Source organism: Pelodiscus sinensis, chromosome 1 (genome assembly GCF_052426305.1).
Source record: "Pelodiscus sinensis isolate ZL-2025 chromosome 1, ASM5242630v1, whole genome shotgun sequence".
Taxonomy (NCBI): domain Eukaryota; kingdom Metazoa; phylum Chordata; order Testudines; family Trionychidae; genus Pelodiscus; species Pelodiscus sinensis.
This window is the reverse complement of record NC_143052.1, coordinates 203,535,911-203,551,978: the sequence shown is the minus strand read 5'-3', so window position 1 is coordinate 203,551,978 and position 16,068 is coordinate 203,535,911.

Below are 16,068 nucleotides of genomic sequence, written 5' to 3'. Positions count from 1 at the left end.
GTGAACAAGTATTTCAGTGGGGGTTGGAAAAAAAGAATGAGAAAAACATTTTGTAAGTGCTTCATATTCATTAGCAACTTAACTCAAAAGAAAGGACAAGTCTACATTGGCAGAGAAAATTCCAGAAGTGTAGATGTGCCCAAAGAGAGAAATGAAATCTGAAGACAATACAAAGCAGTGGGCTTGTATCCATTAGACTATTTTATTAAATGTTTGAATTACTTTTACAGCTTTGGACATTTGTATATAAGTGTCAGGTAGGCATATTACAGGCAAAGCAGATGCTGTGCTGACCTCTGCATACAAAATCTGTTTGACAGTTTGGTTGCACGGCTCTACTCATCTTTAAATAAAATCAGCTACACACTCATCTCTTGCAAGTGCTCCAAATCCAGTTTGAGATAGACCAACAGTATTATTAGCCCAGAATTATCTTAAATGTCTATAAAAGCAAAATGAATGTTTAAAAGATAAATGAGATTATAAAACATTGTTTGTAAAACATCAAGACTTTTGCTTCCTGTACAATGATAATTAGAAACAGGATTTTAGAAGAGAATAATAGGGATCGATCCTTTATTCATTTTCTCCTTCTCAGACTTAACTTAAAAAAATCCCCAAAACACCAATTAGCATTGGTCAGAACCAGTCCGATGTGTATATGTGAATTTGTTTTGTTTGCTAAAACAATGAAGCAATACTTAAACAACAAAGTATTTGCAGATAATGGAACTAAGTAATTGTGTTTATTACTGATAATCAGATAAAAGAGTCACAAAGGAACAGAAAGCACTAGAGAAGCACTACAATGTTCCAAGGAAATAGAACATAGAGAGCAGCAAAGAATGTTAGAAGAATCATTGAAGGGCAGGGACAGATCAGATGGTTCTTTTGGTTTTGATTGACCTATGGTTGAATGAGTGGCAGATGGTTATGTGCAGTAGAATGAGCAGAAGAGTTAAGTGCCTCTAGGCTTTGTATGGTTTACCACAATAATAATTTGGCCCTCAAATATAATTCAAAAAGGAAAATCTCACTAGATGACACTTTGCTTTTCACACCTGAGTAGGCAACAAACAACTGGTTACCAGCTTTCTACTCCCAGTAGAGGACGGAACATTTCTTGCTGTGATGTCTTCTCAGTTTTATTTGCTTGAGGTGTTAAGAAATGGCCTTCTCAATTTTTAAAGTATACTGGACTGTCATGGTTAATAGGTATAATCAAAACGCACTGAGTTCTTGTCTGAAAAGGATCTTTTGTAGTGGAAAGAGAGCATCCAAAGTCAAATACTGCTGCATCCATTATTATCCATAATTACCAAAATATTAATTCTCTGCTGCTGTAACTTTTGAATTTTCTATGTTACTGAGGTAAGGTGTTCGGGAAAAAAAATCACACCTCTAATGTGGGGTAGAGTGGGAGTGTCCTGCACAAAGAAACCAGTCTGTGGAGTACACATAGAAATAAGCATGCTCTGTTTCTGCTCAGAATTAGTATAGCAACTGCCATTAAGAGTAAGCTTTGGATGTCTGGAGTGTCAGGTGGAAAGCTTGGAAACATCAGACTTCTATGAATCTGCAGTTTGATGGCAACTACCCTCTAATCCCAGCAAGGAGTCTGTTTCTGCTCTCAGGGAAATGGTAAGCAAAAGACTTGCTAAGAAAAGAGAACTTTGCCAGACACCATTCCTTTTTAGTTTTGGCTTCCTTTTGTCCTGACTGTCAGAGAAAAAAGCCTGAGAACAAGGAAATCAAAAGTAAAAGTATGGGACACATCACTAGTGTTTTGAGAGGATTACATTTTCAGAAAGCCCATTTTCCTTCCCTATGAGATAATCCACAGTCTTCCACTCAACTTTTAGAGACTGATTGATTGTAATCCCATTTTCTAAAGTTCATGCAATACATCCAGGGTGGGTTCATACAGTTATAAAATGAGATCAGAATTGAGACTTTAGAGTGTAATTTCATTTCCAAAACCTCACCTCACTACACTCCAGCAGTACCACTCCCACTTTTATTTGCAGCCTGGGAATTAAATGAAAAACTGAAATTCTTGGCATAAATAAAAAAAATATATACTGCATTCCAGATGGCACTTGGCCTTTTTGTGGATCATGAGACATAAAATGATAAAGAATAGAGATAAGGTATTTAAAGTAAAGCAGTAATATGAAGTTTTTTTTCTTTTCTAAAAGGACAAAAATGGATTTTGCTCCTATCAGAACTGTATGTGCCAGCATTGTACTGGCATGCCATGGGTAAATGCAGACGTTTGCAGATAATTGCTGTTTCATTATATTGCTCATACATGCAAAGTACAAGAGAAATTCATTATGGATTAGAATGGATTGTATTTTTCTTTCTCTACTAGAGAAGTAACATAAGCATAGCCCATCTAAATCCTTGATAGCAATGACACACTGAAGAAGACAAGCCAATATGTAAATAGGAATGACCTAACAGATGGAAGTCAGAAGGCCCGCTTAGAGATCCTCTACATAAGGTGTTTCCTGAAGTAAGATTTTTAGTCAAAAACATCCAAATAATGGTTGTCAGTCTTGGGTTTATGCATCACTTCTCCATCTGGTTACTGAAACAGCAATGAAAGAATGATCAAAATGCTTCTGCAGTCAAAGACATGTTATGCTCTGTTGAACTTAGCATATTGTCTAGTGGGGAAACAAAAGTAATTTTAACACACACTGGTCAGTGCCCTCTATTTCTTTTCTAAGAAGAGTACAACCTTGCTAAGTGGAAATATGAAATATAAAGACATGTTATCATTTTAAACAAAATATATGGACCCAAAGAGTCAAGGGTTTTACCCAATCATTGTCCAGCATTAAATAGTTTTGTATCAAGTGTGAGCTATAGAGACCTCAGCCTTCTTAGTACTATGGCTAATATACTACTAAAAAGTCTTTCAACTTTTTATTTAAGATACAAAAAAGAAGCAAAAAACAGTTATAGCAGTTGAAATATAAAGTATTATGTGAGTTTTATTTTAGCAACATCCCTTGTTCTGAACATCCCTTGTTGTGAAGACTAGGACTTTACCTGGGTTAAAAAAAAAGAGCTCAATAGATTCATGGAGGTTAGGTTCATCAATGGCTATTAGCTGGGATGAGTAGGAATGGAGTCCTCAGCCTCTTTTTCTCTGGAGGTGGGCGACAAAGGAGGGAGCACATGAGGATTACCTGTTGTGTTGCCTCCCTCTGGAGCATTTAGTATTGGCCACTGTCGTTAGACAGGATACAGGGCTAGATGGACCGTTGGTCTGACCCAGTGTTGCTGTTCTTATGTTCTCTTTAGCTGTAAAGAAGCTTTAGAATTAAAAAAAAAAACCTAAACAAACCACTCTTATTTAGCAGTCTCTTAGCTGGTGTTAAAGATGGAATTAATTCTTTTCAAGGAATAGAGAGGATGTGTCCCAGCTCCTTCTCCAGCTGCAGCGCTCCTTTGTTTCTTCCTTCCCACCAGTTTAAGAAGACTGCATGGCTCCTTTTATCTCACCACACCCTCTGTGCTTCACGAAAGAGCAGCAACAGAGAAGCACCTTTGCTCTTCATTCCCCCTCTCCTAAAGAAACAAGAGTTGCAGTCCCATTCAACTAAAGTGCAATCTGATTTCCTGGAAGACAGAACAAGACAAATGCACAAGAGGGAAGAGAATATGCAGCTTCCATCTCTAGTATTGACCTCACCTGCCATCTTATTGCTGAAGGGAGAAAAAAAAACACAGCTTCAGCACATAAACCCAGTAGACTCTGAAATCTAGCAAACTTGGATCATCATTGGGTTGTCCAAAACATTGTACTTAGCTGCCTCTTTCTGTTCACAGACTGACAGTAGTGCCACAAAACACACAGTCCTAACCAGCTAAGTCAGTCTCTCAACAGACAGAAGGAAAAAGAAGAGGGATATGAAAGAAAAAGAGGACTTATGCCAGGAAGGTGGAGGCAGTCCACACGGAGTTCCACACAGAGGTGAAAGTAAAAGGGTGCACCGTGGTGCGCAGCTCTAGAAAGAACTGGCTGAGTTGCAGCAAAAGCCAGCAGGGAGCTATTTAAAGAGCTGGCAGGAACCTGGGTTGAAATAGGACAGTACCTGTAAGAAATTTTAAGTTACTTTCCCCGCTGGTCCCACATGCCAGGTAGTGTTTGGGATTTAGCCACTGGCAGTACATGAATACGTTTTTAGTCTTGCAGAGATTCTCATCCAGTTTTATTTCATGGGAAGCTCTGATAAGTGGCAAGAGAATTTGCTCCCTGCCTTTTCTAGAGTCAATCCTTGAACCAGAAGTACTCTTTAAAAACTGGGTACCGGTGGACCTTTTGTAGTAACTTATTTTCAGGGACCAATCTTTGTGCATATGTTACAAACAAAGTTACACTAAGAAGATTATCTGTGCCTGTCTGCATCATTGACTTTTCCTCTTCAATAGGAGGCAGAGTTTTGAGCCCCTCACCCAAACTATAGATATACTTACAAGAGGAGTCACTGCAAGCCAATAAAGGTGAATAGATCTACATACCAAATCACAATCCACCATCATGTGGTATACTCCTACCTTGATTCTCTGACTGGCTGGGAGGGAGGGAGAAAAGCCAAACCAACAATATGAGGGAGAAAGAAGGCTTCACATCTGAGTCCTGTAACAAAGATTATTGAGCAACATGGTGATTGGGCCTAGACTTAATCAGGGATTGTGGGGGCTTTCCGAAACTGAGCTTGTCCAGGAATGGAACTGAGAAGACTGGAAAAGCAAGTTCCTAAGGATTTGTCCTCACTGAAATTAGCATAGGGTGGCCAAATTTCCCAACTGGATGGATCAGGTGGCATTGCTGCGAATGGTGTCTGGTCCGATTGGCTGGGAAAGTTGGTGACCGTAGTTAACACCTGTCACTGAGCACTCTGCTTAGTCTAGTCCAGGGATGAGATTTTCCCCAGCAGACCCATACTACTGTTCCTTCAGTACTTATGCACTTGCCAGTGTGTGTCTGGGGTCACAGCACACAGTGCTTTGAGCTGAGACAGGCTAGAACTCTTTTTCATTCAATTACAGGCAAACTCGCCCCTTTTTCAGAGGGAATTGTGGGAAGGCACTGGAGGACTGTCAGCACTCCTGGGGTACATCTGGACTACATGGCTCTGTCGATGGAGCCACGTAAAGTAGTTTCCTCAGCATAGTCAATGAAGCAGGGATTTAAATAATCCCTGCTTCATTAAAATAAAAATGGCAGCCGCGCTGTGCCGACGATCAGCTGATCCGGCACAGCGCGGCAGTCTAGATGCGGCACGGCTGACAAGAGAAGCCTTTGTCGACCGCGCCGTGTCTAGACTGCCACGCTGTGCCAGATCAGCTGATTGTCGGCACAGCGCGGTGGCCATTTTTATTTTAATGAAGCGGGGATTATTTAAATCCCCGCTTCATTGACTATGCCGAGTAAACTACTTTACGTGGCTCCGTCAATGGAGCCATGTAGTCTAGACGTACCCCTGTGGTTTAATCATGTCCTCACAGACAAGTGAGTGGGTTCCAGCCTGAGCTCTCATCTGTAGGCCCCAGGCAAGTGAAACAGTTGGGTTTAAAGTATCTCAAAACCTAGGTCAGATTCTGTAAGGATTGTAAAGAGACAGGGGTGGGAGGAGTTAGGCTAAAGTCTGGATAACAGCCTAGATTAACAGTGAAGACATATCCTTACAGACCACTGAAATCAGACTGCATTCCAGGAGCTCTGTTTATTCTTGAGTGGAAGGTGTGTCTACATTTGCTTGTACTCACACACAGGATTAGATGAGACTAAAAGTGTGTAGGCTGTTTTGGAGTCATTTCCTTCTAGACTGTGTTGCTACTTCTAAATAAAATATTTGTTTAAAAGTCTGTTTGTCATTCTCACTGCTTGTGGTTCCTGAAGCCATAATTAAGCAGGTTTAAATCTGAATGTAGCCTGTATGGTAATAAGTGGTTGTCATAAATGGGGTGTTGTACCCAGATCTAACCTAAGAGTGAAAAAATAGCAAGGCTACACCCCAAAACATATAGTTGGAGTAAGAAGTCCTCCAGCTCGACATTATTTCAAAATAAAGGCTTGTGGTGTAGATGTGCATTATGTAATTTTGGAATAACATCAGGTATTATGAAATAATGGTGCTATGTGGATGTACCCCAAGGGACTAGAAAGGGAACAGAGATATACCTAAATCTATACTCATTACAGATACAGATAACTTTTCATTATAAACTGACAAGATTCTGTATGCCACTAAATAATAACAGTAGTATTTAGCTTTACATCTGTGGACCAAAGGTGAAAGGGTCACTGTTCTATTGCAAATACCTTCCAGTCCATTTCATTGCAGTGATTTGGATTGTCATATTAACCCTTGTCTCAATGTTTCTTCATATAAATGGAATCAGTTTTTACATATAAACTAACCACAGCCACAATACATTTCTCAGATGCAAAATGAATGAATCCTGGATTTCTTTTTCTGATGACATCTTAGGTACACATAATTCTAGATCTAGTTTGATTCTCCAGATGCTTGATATCTCAGTGCATCATTAGATTAGACTTTGCTACTGCTTAAGCATTAAGAGAGCTCTTCAATTATTTTTCTTTTACCTCATTAATATTTTCCCCAAACCTTGTTCGTTGTCTGTCCCTTCTTATGTATCCATTATGCTCAGTTCAGCTGCCACTACTTCTCTTTAGAGGCTGTGGAGCTCTCTAACTTGTCATTCTATAACATTATTTCTTCAATTGTCTGTTTAATTGATATATTTCCCCCTCTTTCACAAGGATTCAGCATGCCTGAGAGTACTGGGCTGGTGTTGGCAATGTATTGACAGCTGACAATGCAAGTACCTTAAAGAAATTAATACTTTCAACTTTCTTTTCTCCCCTCTTCTCAGCATATTGCTTCATATGTTCAAATGTGATCTAGTTTTATTTTTGAGTAGTAGCACTCTCATGAAAAGTTCTCTCTGACAATATGTGTCTATTTCTCTATTGGAGAAGAAAGGAATATAAAGTGTAAAAGCATAAACCACTGTTGATTGAGCAAGATACTGTTAAGACCATGAGCCTCTACTGCTTGAACTAACATGCCAAGCTGCACAGGTGCAAGCTGTCACAGGCTTACACCCTCCATGGACTAGCCACAAGAGGAACTCATAAACATACACCGTACGCTGTGTTATACAACCAGTCTGCTGGCTGGCATGCTAGCAGAGGTCCGCTATGTTTTTTGTCACTTGATGAGGATGTGCCATATGTTAGAAGACAACCAATTAATCAAGTGTCCATTGTTCTGTGTGTACCAGAGACTAGAAGATTCCAAACACCTGTACTTCCCATTGGGACAGTAATTTCTCAGCAGTAAAGCTGTCCAGAAAACAAATGGCATTTCATAGGAAATTCCAAGGATTCACAAATTGTTTTCATTCACCATCACAACAAAACAAAGACCTTTCATGATTTTTTCCTCCATGAAGATACACCCATCCACCTCAGGAAAGTCAATTATTTACTGGTTAGGGTCTTCTCTTACATTCCAGGTTCAGTCCCCTGGTCTACATAAGGCATATCCTGGACATGAACTTGATCTCTGACATCCTAGTTTAACACTTCAAATATAAGTTTATTTGCTACTCCAGGGTCTCCCTGGCCCTAAGGCAGTTCTGTTGAAAAATAAGCTTCCACGAAAAGCTTCAGTTTTGATGCACAAGCATTTTCTGACCAACTCCCCTCCCCTCCAAAAAACCCATGTAATTGAAAAATTCCTAATCAGCACCTTTCAGAATTGATGCCATACTAATTCTGCCAGATTCTTACAGATGTCACATATATCTCTATGTCCTCAGAGCAAATGCAACTTGCCTTTCTCTTTCAAGGAATCAGCAGCATTCTCTTCCGTGTCTTCCCTACCTTATAACTGGGATTTCCTATTTTTTAAGAATGGCATATTAAAAGGACTCATAACTTTTTTGGATCAGACGATATAACTTTTGATTCTTCTTAAAACTTTCAGTAAAAACAATTGACTCACTTTAAGTAGATGTTATTAAAATGAACTTTTTTCCTAATCAGTTCAATACACTCATGCTATGCTTCTGCACACCACTATATACCCCCTTTATTGATAAAGAAATATACACTACTTAACACCACAGGTTTTATTTTGAAGTGCCAATGGATTAGCATTCAATCAGTACATTTTAGTAATGAAAGAATGCACACAAGGTAAAAACACACCACATTTTTCCCATTGATTTTTGCAGATTTATTGAAGCTAAAAATGTACAGATCTGTGTATATTAAACCCATGGATTATGTTTAAGAACATTGTTTAGAAGCCTGGCATGGTATTTCCCAGCTCTACTTGCATTTAAACTACTTCATTTCTGTGGGATAATAAAAGTCCACTTTGAAAGTCAAAATTTCTAACTCCAGAGAGAGACAGCAAATTCACAAACTTGTATATCAGAAAGAGCAAAATAAAAAGGAAAAAACAAATCATATGATCTGCAATTTTAATAGGCTAAACATAATATATACAAATGTATCCTACACAAAAAATACCATATACACATCATATAGTCTGTTTTGTATTTTGCTATATCACTGTCATATTTATATAACTGCTCCTCCACCATTGCATTTTATACAATTGATGTATTTTTTAAATAAAAATAAATAAGAGGAAAATTCTGTCTGATACCACCCTAAACAGTGTGACAGATTTTTTAAAAAAAAGAACCTGGAGGACTAGATTTACTAAGAAACGTACGCAGGGAGATGCTGAGAATCACCACATATTTACATTTTGGGTGCTTAGAAAATCAATGGAATTCACAAAAACGAAAGATGCCACTTAAGCTTCCTATATAACAAATAGGTAAATAATCAGTTCAGAACAAAATTGCAAAAGCCTGCACAATAGGCACCTCATCCTTTAAACTGTCTAATGGGAGATGCCCAGTGAATGGGGGTGGGCTAAGCACTGTCCTCTCCCTCAGGTGGTCACATAACTCTGAGCGGCAGGGCGGTACCTCCGTCCACTCAAGCTCCTCAGCTGCAAACCCTCCCTTGGAATACAGTGCCTAGTTCCTCTGAGTTCCAATGAAGTACAACTAGGATATGCCTCTGCAGACTTGTTGGCATTTCCCTGGGCCACTTCCTACCTTCAGGCTGATGCAGAGTTCTCCAAGCTCCATACCAGCATGTACCGTTCACAGATAATCCTTCCATCTGGGTATGTGATAGCTCTCCCTCAGAGTTCCTGTCCTCTTGAGAAACCTCTCTCTAGGGCACTTCTTTTTCTAAAAGCAGCCCTTTATCTTAGCTGCTGCAGTCATTGTTTCTTCTGTGGCATTTTATAGAGGAGCCAGTGAGTGCCCATTGAAAATTCTGCTAAATAAGGTACAATACCATTTAAGTATCAGAGGGGTCGCCGTGTTAGTCTGAATCTTCAAAAGCAGCGAGGACACAAGACCCCAATACCATTTAAGTATCTGGCGTGCTGATTGCTCCTCTAATGGCATTTGGAACACTTAGGGGTATGTTGTCAAAAGCCCCATGAGGGTATACAAAGAACTAAAGAGGGCATAGTATGCCTCTTCCTCTTTCATAGGGACTAGTGAAATTCCCATTCCATGCACCCCATTAGTATGTCTACATTGCAATTAATGCCTACACTTCACTGTCTTTCTTTAGGACTGGGCCTTATAGGGGAAAAAAAAATCTAGCTCTTAACAAATAACTCCACAGATGCTAGATTTTTCAAACTAATTGCAAATCACCATTAACACTTAAAATATTAACATTTATCTTTCAGTATAGTAAAGATACTGACACCAAAGGCCTCAGTCCTGCTTTGATGGTTATGATGTGTACATTACAATTGTAAATTGATTTGATATCTTCCAACACGTATTTTTTTCCAGCAGTCTAAAACAAAGTTGACCAGTTAATGTCTAATTAAACTTGTTTTCCATCAAAACATTTGACAAAGTGTTTTTTTGACCAACATTGACATTTTTGCATAAATTTACATTTTTAAAATGTTCACACATTTTTTATTTAAAAAAAAGAATTGAGTTTTTAACAATCTGATCATTTAAAACAAAATGCAACAACAAAAAAGAAAATTTACCAAAAAGATTCTTTTAAAAAAATCTCACTTTTAAAAAATCTTTTAATTTTTTTGTCAAACCAAAAAACTTTTTAGGGGAAATTTAGAAAAAGAAACATGTATCAAAGTTTCTAATGAAAAATAAATTGGCATTTTTTTCAGACAGTAGTTGACCTAAATCCTTTTTGCACTTTTATAGATCAATCCAATGGAGCTAAAATTTATCAGTCATAAATAATTAAATATAACATCATAGACAAATTATATGATAGATTAGAGCATGTGTATTCCACACATCCCCATTAATTGCTTTACACTTGTGCTTTCTCCAGAAATCTGGTCCATTTTGACTGGATCATGGAATATATGTACACATGCAGCCCATTCTACATTATCTGAATGTACATTGTCTTTTAACACATTTGTGACTTTAAAGAAAATTACCTCAGAAAACAACAATCTTTTTAAATTTAATTTGGGTTTGGTTCCAATTGGCTTAGGTCAGTTTGGATTCAGGTATTTACGTTATTTCTATCCAGTTTTGCTCAGTTTGAAGTTAATACATAGACAAATTGTAATTAATTTAGGAAGTCAATAAGTGGCTACCTACCAAAAGTAATCCAAACAAGTGCACTCATACCAGTAGAAGTGGAAGGCAGTGATTGAAGGGTAGGTTCTATAGAAAGTGCATGATGGGTAATGCCATACAAGAGTATACTTTCACATAAGCTCTACCACATCATGCTTCTGTGTGCCCACCTCCTTGGGAATACAGAGCATTTCATACTGAAGCTAAAGCCAGTTAGGGAGACCCACTGATTTCCACCCCTTCAATATAAGAGTCTCCTGCCCCTCTGGGGGAAGGGATCTTTTTCTATCATATGCTGCATGCTTTGGGAAAAGACATTTGTTAACCTCCTGTTAGACTGGAGTGCAATTTTTGTTTTTAACCTTGAGTGGCTAGAATGATACAGTCCAATGTAATGAATCAATTAGAATGCCTGTGTGAGGAATAGTGATAGAAATGTAGCCGTGTTAGTCTGGGGTAGTTGAAGCAAAATGCAGGACAATGTAGCACTTTAAAGACTAACAAGATGGTTTATTAGATGATGAGCTTTCGTGGGCCAGACCCACTTCCTCAGATCAAATAGTGGAAGAAAGTAGTCACAACCATATATACCAAAGGATACAATTTAAAAAAATGAACAAATATGAAAAGGACAAATCACATTGCAGAACAGAAGGGGGATGCGGGGGGGTGGGAAGGGGGAGGAAGGAAGGTAAGTGTCTGTGAATTGCTGATATTAAAGGTAGGGAGAGTGGGATGTTTGTGAGTTAATGGTATTACAGGTGATAATTGGGGAAACTGTCTTGGTAATGGGTGAGAAAGTTCAAAGACTTGTTAAGTCCTTGTTGGTAAGTGTCGAATTTTAACATGAATGGCAGTTCAGAGGATTCCCTTTCAAGTGCAGATGTAAAAGGTCTTTGTAGCAGAATGCAGGTGGATAAGTCATTTAGGGTATGTCTACACTACCCCGCTAGTTCGAACTAGCGGGGTAATGTATGCATACCGCACTTGCTAATGAAGCCCGGGATTTGAATTTCCCGGGCTTCATTAGCATAAGCGGGGAGCCGCCATTTTTAAATCCCCGCTGCTTCGAACCCCGTGTAGCGCGGCTACACGGGGCTCGAACTAGGTAGTTCGGACTAGGGTCCTATTCCGAACTACCGTTACTCCTCGTGAAACGAGGTGTACCGGTAGTTCGGAATAGGCACCCTAGTCCGAACTACCTAGTTCGAGCCCCGTGTAGCCGCGCTACACAGGGTTCGAAGCAGCGGGGATTTAAAAATGGCGGCTCCCCGCTAATGCTAATGAAGCCCGGGAAATTCAAATCCCGGGCTTCATTAGCAAGTGCGGTATGCATACATTACCCTCCTAGTTCGAACTAGGAGGGTAGTGTAGACATACCCTTAGAGAGTGTCCTTTCTGGTTAAAGTGGCAAGAAACTGTTTTCTCTTTGTGATCTTGTCTGATATCTGTTTTGTGGGCATTAATCCTTTGGCGAAGTGTCTGAGATGTTTGTCCAATGTACATAGCAGACGGACACTTTCGGCACATGATAGCGTAGATTATATTTCTGGATGCGCAGGAATATGTGTTCTTGATCTTATAACTCACTTGGTTAGGTCCAATAATGGTATCAGCAGAATGAATATGTGGACAAAGCTGGCAACGGGGTTTGTTGCAAGGGAAGGTACCAGGGTTGGTATTAGTGTGGTATGTCCTGTGGTGGTTGGTAAGAATCATCTTGAGGTTAGGTGGTTGTCTATAGGAGACTATGGGTCTGTCTCCCAGAGCCTCTTTGAGTATGGTATCCTGTTCCAATATAGGCTGTAGTTTATTGATAATGTGTTGGACAGGTTTAAGTGAGGAATGTGATTCAGAGGCAGTGAAATTTGGCTACAGCATTGTTGCAATTTGGATGGGATCAGTCTCTGATGTACAGTAATTAATTTTTAGTTTGGTGTTGCTACAATACATGGCAGGGCCTTTTTCTATTTGTTCTTGTAATCAGATTCCTGAAATGGCTTGATTTAGAGGGACAACCTGAATTAGATAGAGATCCGAGTAGTGGTGTAAGGTAACAATTTCTGGAGAGAAATTACATCTTGTCTTTGAAGTTCCTGGTGTATCTCAGATAAAGGAAGGTTGAACATAGATGTGGCAGGACATTCATTTGTCCCGCAGACGGATGAGAAAATGCAATGTTTAAAACCAATTGAAGTAATCACGTGCTAGTTGATAACAAAAGGCTGAGGATGTGCTATTAGTTGTTACCCAATGGTGGCACAGTGAGTATCAAATTTGCTCCTGTTTCTACTCTGCCTTTGTTTATCTCTAAAGCATTAAAGTCACAAGCACTGACAATTTGGATTTAAAGAAAGATGTACTGGGAAGCAGGGAGAGGAGAAACACGTTCAACAGATGCAAAGTATCAAGAGCAGTAAATAGACGTTTATTTATCTAGCATTCTTTAATGGTGAAGGGTTATCCATCCTTCTTTCCATGGAAGCACAACTTACAACCTGAACACAGTGAAGAAGCCTTTATAAATTTAGAAGAATGTATTCAATGGCACCTTGAGTCATGATGTTTGTAAAAGTTCTGTCTCAGACTACACTTGACATTTACCAAGAGGAAGGCCAGGCCCCAGAGGTGTGGAGATAACAGAGGTGTTTCATCACCTGAATTTTGTAAAAAAGAGAACAGACTGTTACACAGATTGCCAGGTGGGAATTTTATGAATACAACAAAAGGGTGTGAAATGTTTCCACATCTTGCCATGCAGCTTGGTAGGGTGGAAAACATCATCCTCATCTGTTACATTCTAGAGTACTTGCTACACCAAAGACTGGTTATTATAGGCAGAAAAAAGGTACCATCTCAGGCAATGACTTACTAGTGTTTTCCTCCTAACAGTTGTGGAGAATAAGGCATGCAGTTAGAAGACACTTGTTTTTCAGCACTATATATCAAATGCTGATGTGATAGCGTGTTCAGACAATTGAGCACATTAAAAAAAGAGCCCTCCAAGCTTTTGTGCTGAGGCAAATTTTCAGTTCTCTTTGGCTAATTTAATTAGTCACGCTCTCCCCCTACAAACACACTTCCTCTGAAACATCAGATACTAGTCACTGCGGGAGGGGGGAATTCTGGACTCATTTGACTAATGGACTGATCAGTAATGTAAGTATGATAAATTCACTGTGCTTATGGATAGCAGAGTGCATAGCACTGCAAGCCTGAGGGATTACCAACCAAAGAGTGAGTGATTTTCACTAAGCTCATGCACCTCCAAAGTCCACAGCATCAGCTGTCATTTCTTCTCACAACCCTAGTTGTTTGCTTGGAGAAATCACTGGATTGAATATAAATCATAGTTTATTTTACAGAAAATATGAGGTGATTCCTTTGTGTTTTTACTGTTTGGGGGATTACATTCATGCACCTTCAGAAAGTATCAATAATATCAATGTCTGAGGCTATGTCTAGACTATAAAGTTTTTCCAGGATACGGTATCCCGGAAAAACTCTGCCACGTCCAGGGAACGCGTCTGCTCTTCCAACATGTTTTGTGGAAGAGCAGACCTGCTCTTTCGGAAGCCCTGTATTCCTCATTTTATGAGGAATAAGGGCTCTTCTGAATGAGGAGTTTTTTCCAAAATTTGGCCCCATGTAGACAGACCAAATTTGGGAAAAGCCTCTTCTGAAAAAACAATCGGAAAAAGGCACACAAATAGCAGAGCTCAAATTGCCTACCTCTTTCCGAAAAAAGTGTAGCCTTAGGCTGTGTCTAGATTGGCATGATTTTCCGGAAATGCTTTTAACGGAAGTTTTCCGTTAAAAGCATTTTCGGAACAGAGGGTCTAGATTGGCATGGACGCTTTTCCGCAAAAGCACTTTTTGCGGGAAAGCATCCGTGCCAATCTAGACACGCTTTTCCGCAAGAAAGCCCCAATCGCCATTTTTACAATCGGATCTTTTTTGCAGAAAACAAATCTGAGCTGTCTACACTGGCCCTTTTGCACAAAAGCTTTGTACAAAAGGGATTTTTGCCTGAACGGGAGCAGAATAGTATTTCCGCAAGAAGCACTGATTTCTTACAGTAGGAAGTCAGTGCTTTTGCGGAAATTCAAGCGGTCAGTGTAGACAGCTGGCAAGTTTTTCCGGAAAAGCGGCTGATTTTCTGGAAAAACAGGCCAGTGTAGACACAGCCTTAGAGGGGTAGCTCTGTTAGTCTGTTATCTGCAAAACAACAAAGAGTCCAAAAGCTTATACCCTAATAAATCTGTTATTCCCTAGAGTGACAAAGAACTCATTTTTAATTGCATCAGTGTCAAAAGAGATAGAAATCAAACTGAAAAGGTCAGCTATCCAATTGATAAAGTCTGTTAAGGACTAATGTATGGGAAAAAAAATGCTATGACATCTTAGCAGAGTGCTATATAAAAATAGCCTGTTTACTGCTGTACTAGTAGTTGGCTGGACAGGATTGTGGTTATTCTTCTCATTTTAGGGAAGGGCCAAAAATCCTGTGACAAGAGCACAATATCCTGGACAAGCTAATGAATTAAATTAATAGTTCAAATTGGATTCTCTAGGTCCCATCTGACAAAGAAGGGATTTTTGGCTAAATGGCCTGGTTTTAAATAGGCTCAAGGCCTCCTTCGTGATCTAGCAAATAGACAGGACCTCTGGTTCATGGAGGCCCCCCATGCTTAGAAAAGGCTTTGGCCTACCTGAAGCTGTGGAAGACTACCAAAGCTTGTTTGAGCTGAGCCAGTTATGAACTTATGAGCATGGAAGTCTCTCTTTTTGTGTGGTTTGAAGGACCTGCCAAATCCCATGTCAGAGATGGGTTGCTCTGAGGTAGACTCATTAGCATTCATGTAGGTTCTTTATTGTTTGTATTATGTTCTTGTTGTAATGCCTTTACTCTATGAATACATAAGCTTGCATAGAAAGAGCCAAATAGTAACTTAAAATGTAGCAATTGCACTATGGACAGTCTCTGAAAAGGAAGACAAAGCAGGTCTTCTTATGAAATCTGACTTTCCTAATGAATTCACAATATAATCAGCAGCTGTGCAACTTGGAAATACTCCAGTCAGAAAGGAGTGGGATGCATGCCTAAACCCAAGTGAGGTGATGGCCAGGAAACCCAGACATCTGAGAGTAGGAGGCCTTGCATAATTATAGAGGAGGAAAACAAGTGCAGTGGGTCTGAATGGTGAGCTACTCGTGTGTGTGTGTGTGTGTGTGTGTGTGTGTGTGTGTGTGTGTGTGTGTGTGTGTGTGGTGAGAATGTAATCACTATCTAACTGAATTCTTAGACAAAGTAGTCTGATGATGCGCTTTGCTAAC